The 6,000-nt window shown below is 36.2% G+C and overlaps 1 protein-coding gene across 2 annotated transcripts in view; it reads right to left on the bottom strand.

Moving 5' to 3' along the window:
* Positions 1-4,870, bottom strand: part of Nup37 (nuclear pore complex protein Nup37) — a 106,200-nt gene extending 101,330 nt beyond the window's left edge. Inside the window, exon 1 of one of the 2 annotated variants that reach the window (XM_090389323.1) lies at positions 4,739-4,870. The gene's annotated coding sequence lies outside the window, so the exon portion shown is untranslated. Of the gene's footprint in view, positions 1-4,669 lie in introns of both variants that reach the window. The other variant, XM_090389324.1, reaches the window with a different exon arrangement.
* Positions 4,871-6,000: the final 1,130 nt, after the last annotated feature.

Genomic DNA, 6,000 nt, shown 5'->3' on the forward strand with positions numbered 1-6,000 from the left:
CAGACAAGACAAACCCATGCTGTGTCTGAATTATTACTGCAGGCTTGTCTATATGATCCTGCAATGCTTCTTTAACTAGTTACTCCATTAATTTCCCCTGAACCAAAGTTAAACTAACTGCTCTGTAGTTACTCGTGTGACTGCTTGATGCCTTTTTGTAAACTGGAGATATATCTGCACATCTCCATGCTTGGACTCACGGCAGTGGGAACACCCGTGAGTCCAAGGATGCTCTCATAAGGGTTTGCTTGCTTCCTTTGCCACCTCCTTTAATATAACTAGATAGTCCCACCCACCCCAGGTGACTTTATTATGTTTAACTTCAGCAAATTCTCCTCCACCTTCCTCACAGTTATTACAAAATCATTTAGCTCCCTGTTAGAGTTTGATAAACTTCTCGCATCCCCTTCCAGAAAGAATTCATCCCATGTGAATGGAGATATAAAATACTCATTCAGTTTGTCAGAAATGTGAGCTGGTCATCAAAGTCAAACCATCAATATTGAGTGGACTAATTTAATTCATCCCCTTCCTTCTATCTGTTTACATAAGTAAAGTCTTTACTGTTTTTTTTTACATCCTTTGCCAAAGATTTCTCCTTAGCTGCCTTCACTTCCCTAACGTCCTTTGTGACTTGATTACAGACTAGTTTATATCTACTATGGGACTCTTTGTCACCTGACAATTTATATGGATCCATGTATTTTTCTTCTCTGCCACGAGTTTCATCAGTTCATATGACATCTATTTAGGCTGATAATTGAAGGATATTTCGTGGTGCAAAAGCTTATTAGCTTCTATGATTAATTCCTTGAATGCTGATTACAATTTTCATTTAGAATTTGCTGATGGTGGCATCATCAGTTGGGCCACTGTATAGGATTTAAAAACTGTCTGAGATCACTGTAATCACATTTATAAAAGCAAAAACCCTTCCCCTTACCATTGATGGTAGTTACATTTTTAAGTAAATCTTAAACCAATACACTGTAATCACTGCAACCTATTAGTTCTTTTATCTGCAGATTCTTAATGCATGAATAATCACTGCTGATAAGCAGATCAAGGGTTTTACTCCACTTTTGACTCTCTAACATGCTGCTGCAGAAAAAGTCATCCATGTGACATCTATTTAGGATGATAATTGAAGGATATTTCATAGTACAAAAGCTTATTAGCTTCATGATTAATTCCTTGAATGCTGATTACAATTTTCAAGACCACAAAATCTTGCTGGTCTGTGAATGATCAAGCCACAAGTTACAGTCAATATCTGGGAAGTTAAAATCCCTCATTATAAGACAATCTGATTTACTTGCTCTGTATTTCTCTGTACAGTTGTCCATTGCAGTCATCCGAGTCATTAGGCCTATAACACACTCCTACTCTGATTTTAGCTTTCTCAGAGCTTATGTCATGCCAAAATGACTGAACATTGCACTGGCCACCCATGTCAACTGGATGCACTACCTTGGCTTTTATTTGTTTATTAAGAGCATAACCCCTATCTCCCTCTTCTATCCTGTCTGTCCTTTCTGTATACTTTGTACTCCCCATATTCAAAATCTGCATTCCTATATCTGAGTGACACCAAGTCTCTGAAATCCCAACAATGTTGCATTTGATTTCTTGACCAGCACTTCAAATTCATCAAATTTATTTATTATACTCCTAGCATTGTTTCCTGGAACAGATGTTAAGCTAACAGGTCTGTAAATACTCATGTCACCTTTTGATTTGCCTTTATGAATTGGGATATATTTGCATATCTCCAGTCCATGGGGACCACCACTAAATCCAGGGATGTCCTCATAATTATGGCTAAAAGCTTGCTTACCTCCTTTGCTGCCTCTCTTAATATATAGATCCCATCCACCCCAGGTACCTTTTTTATGTTCAGCTTCAACAATTCCTCCTCCACTTTCCTTTCAGTTATTACAGTCATTCAGCTCCCCACTGGAGTTTGATAAACTTCTGGCATCCACTCCCCTAAAGAATTCCTCATGTGTGAATGTAGATGCAAAATACCGATTCAATTTGTCAGCAACCTGAGCAGGGTCAGCAACAGTTAACTTATTGACATCAAGTGGCCCAATGTTATTCAATCCCTTCCTTCTGCTGTAAATAAAAGCATAAAAGTCTATACTGCTTTTCTTTGCCATAGACATCATAATATGACTTAGCTTGCCTAACCTCATTTGGTTTCAACTTAATCAGCACTAAATAATCATTAGGACCATAACTTATATTTGTATTCTGGTGTGTAAATTGAAGCCACTTCAGATTATCAAAGGCACAGTATTTGATAATCTGAAGGTTTTTGTGTAAATGTTAGGACCATAACTTATATTTGTATTATGGTGTATAAATTGAAGCCACTTCAGATTATCAAATGCACAGTATTTGATAAACTGAGGTTTTTGTGTAAATGTTATTTCCACTTGTTTAATTAGACCAACTGTTAAATAGGGACACTTCATCCTTTGGTGTACTAAAAAGTGGTGTTGTTGGTGGTAGATTTTTTTTTTTTTTTTTTTTTTTTTGAATCTGGCTAAAAAGATGAAATCAATCATGAAGATAAGCAGGAGATAAGTACAAGGACAAATAAAATAGGCATTGCAGCAAGCAATGTCTTTTTTATTTATATTATATTCTTATTGTCCTTAACTCTTTATTATTATAGTAACCTTAACTATTAAAAAAAAAAAAAGGTAAATACTCACAATGCCATCTCATAAACTGAAATGATTTTTTTCATCTGATGCTTGCAGACTTTGTTAAAAAAAAATATTTGGTACAGTAAGATTATATTTCAACTATATGGCATGGTACTGAACTGTTACTGAAAAGTTTTAATTTATCTTTTTTACTTTGTCTTATAGAAAGTGCTATAGAACTCATGAAAAAACATATGCATACTGATATCTTATCAATTTTATCAAATCTTAAAAGAATAAATATTAGCAGTTTGTATAAAAAAAAAAATAAATATAAAAGAAAATTATTTAAAAATTATTAATTACATAATTATTATATACTATGCTTTCTGTTGCTTCATGATATCACAAGCAGAATATTAACATTAATTACACAAAAACAAAACATGTCAGTAGGTGGATGATGGAAAGGTACTGAAATTTTCATAACGAATAAAGTAAAACCAGCACAAGCAAGAAATGTCTTGCATTCTTGTCTTCCAGCTAAGGATTAATCAATTTAATATCAGTTTATTTTTCTCATTAACCCTTGGCATCTCACTTTGTGTATCGCACAAAGTTACAAATGCAGACGCCATTACATTAACACGAAGAGGAGGTTGGGTTAAAACATTTTTAACATTGAATTAATTTCTGTTGGAATGGGTGAAGGGTAATGCGGATTAGAAGGGGGAAACAAAGAGTACTCTTACCAAGATAGACTTCAGTTCTACAAAATTGCAGTGTCTGAAAACTAGGCACCTGTGAGAGGATCTGAGTGGTTTAAGGATTAAGTAAGCTAAATGGTTGATAGCATCCTTCTTGCTTAGATGACACACAAAGGAGCATAAATTGAAAATAAGGAAAGATGGGTGCAGGATAATGCGCAGAAATTTGCTTTCAAACTTGATTGTTGAAACTAGTAGTAGTAGGGTTTTAGGAGCATCGGCAACTCAGCCATATTGCTCTGTGTGTACTGTCTGTAAATTGCGTGTGTTCTGAGGGCGATTTTTCTGTTTTGCTGGACTAAAAACAGAGTTTCTGGGAGAAATAAACCATTCGGTCCCCTCACTGAGACCAACTAACTCAACCATGTTGTGATAAAAAGGCTGCCGTTGCCTAGTAGTCAGGCGCGCGGGTGCATAAGTACACGTACCTTGAGTGACCGGGGTTCAAGCCCGTGACTACTGAATCCGGTGCTGTTTCTTGTATTCTGTCTATTTGTGAACTCCTCTGACCGTTTGGTCGTCCCGGAGTATAAACAGAAAATTTATTTATTTATTTATTTAAAAAGGCCCATAAAGATTCCTCCCGTCATCGACGGGTCTCGAACTCAAGTCTTTTCCACCTGGTATGTGGGGGGGGGCACTTCTCCCATATGGGAGAAGTGGGTAGGCTGAACAAATTTTGTTCCTACAATCGCCCTCGTGAGTAGCACAGTTGGTAGGATCGATTGTAGGAACAAAATTTGTTCAGCCTACCCACTTCTCCCATATGGGAGAAGTGCGTGGGCTGAACAAACTGAAGGAACTACCATTAAATTTGTTTAAAGGAAACTTGTTCAGATAAAGAAATTTGTTACATAAATTATTAGTTGGTTTAATGCTAGATAAGCTTCTTGCATCCATTCCCACTACTAACACTAAAACAACTGTTTCCCAAAATATCATTACAGGCAACGGAACATCAAACCTTCCGAAAGCAAAAACAAACAAAATAAATAATAAATAAATAAAATGGGGGTTTGCTTCGCAACAGCCACAAACATGGACGAGTGGGTTTACAAAAATTATGTACAGAAAGCTTACACAACTGACAAAGACATATTTCACAGATATAATCTGTCAAACCAGAATTACAATATTCAAATATTCCCGCAATTTTCGATATACTGACAATCTTACAAAAAAATGTTCTGTTCATAAGTAATAGACGTATTTACTAACATTCTAAATTAAAAAGGGCCAACTTACAGAGTTACATAATAAAATGAATCACTCTGAAAAATAAGTTCCAAATATCAACAATACAACCAGCAATACCAATTAATTCGATTTTTTTCAGAAATCACTTTCAAAATTTCCTGTCATAGTTAACTTTCTTCAGACATATATCGCTGAAAAGTAGCCACTTCTACACGCCGGTGCGACGACTAACTATTTTCACTTTTCATAATGAATAGGTCAAAATAATTTTACAATTTTCATAATGAATAGGTCAAAAGAATTTTAAGATTTTCATAATGAATAGGATCATTACTGAATTTAGCTATCAGGAGAGCTTGTCCATCTGGCTACGTCGGGGCTGAAAAATATTTCGTTCTCACAAAAAAAAAAAAAAAACAGTACAATATTAAAATAAGAAAAATAACATATATAATATATGTGTAAACAAGAGAGGAAATGTCATTTCATAGTTGACAGAACAGCAAGTTGTCCGATTACTTTTTTAAAATTATTAATAAAGAGTTGTGAGTTTTGCAGAAAATGAATGGATGTATCTACGCATGGCCAGCACTATGGGTGCGCAAGTGAGGCACCTGCCACAGGCGCTGTCTAAAATATGCACTGCTAGATGCGCTACTGCATAAATCTGACTGTTCGATACTATATCAATTATTATTATTGTTGCTCTCTTATATATTTTTTCCTCACTGATTGGGGGATTCCACTCCGTGACGGGTGCTGCAACCAGGTACACAGGGCGGTTGTAATGTCTGGTGTTACTGTTGGTCGAGGAAATCTCTAACTGTCCTACAGGTGTTCAGGATTGCGACTTTCTGGAGTTCCTTGTAGGTGTTCTCTGGGAAACCTATTGCTGCTAGGTTGCTATGTACAGTCTTTAGTACCATAGCGGTGGTTCACACGATGATTTGGATGATTGATACTTCTTGCCTATGCCACATCTCCTTGATCTCGTGTCTTAGGTTCGTGTACTTCCTAATTTTTTCCACATTTTTTTTTTTTTTTTATGTAAACCCCAAACACGAGAGGTATTAAAACTTGCACTTCTGTAGACTGTAATTTTCAGCAAATACGTACGAAGGAAGGTTGTTCCAGAAAACGGCAGTTGGATGAATAAACGAGGAAGATGAAAAGTTCGTTCTGTGAGTTTGAAGTTGGACAGTAAATGGATGTTGGCTGGTGGCGGCACGTGTTCGGACTGTTTTGAAAGAGAGAGTGGGAATTATAGAAGCCAATTCAGAAGAACAGTGCCCATGGAAGTATCAGTAGAAAAGGCATTCAGCAGAAACAGTACGTCTATGAGACAGTGAGTGGAGAGACTCTGTTATAGATGAATCATT

This window comes from Mastigoproctus giganteus, chromosome 14, assembly GCF_048544385.1.
Source record: "Mastigoproctus giganteus isolate SK-2022 chromosome 14, ASM4854438v1, whole genome shotgun sequence".
NCBI classification, from domain to species: domain Eukaryota; kingdom Metazoa; phylum Arthropoda; class Arachnida; order Uropygi; family Thelyphonidae; genus Mastigoproctus; species Mastigoproctus giganteus.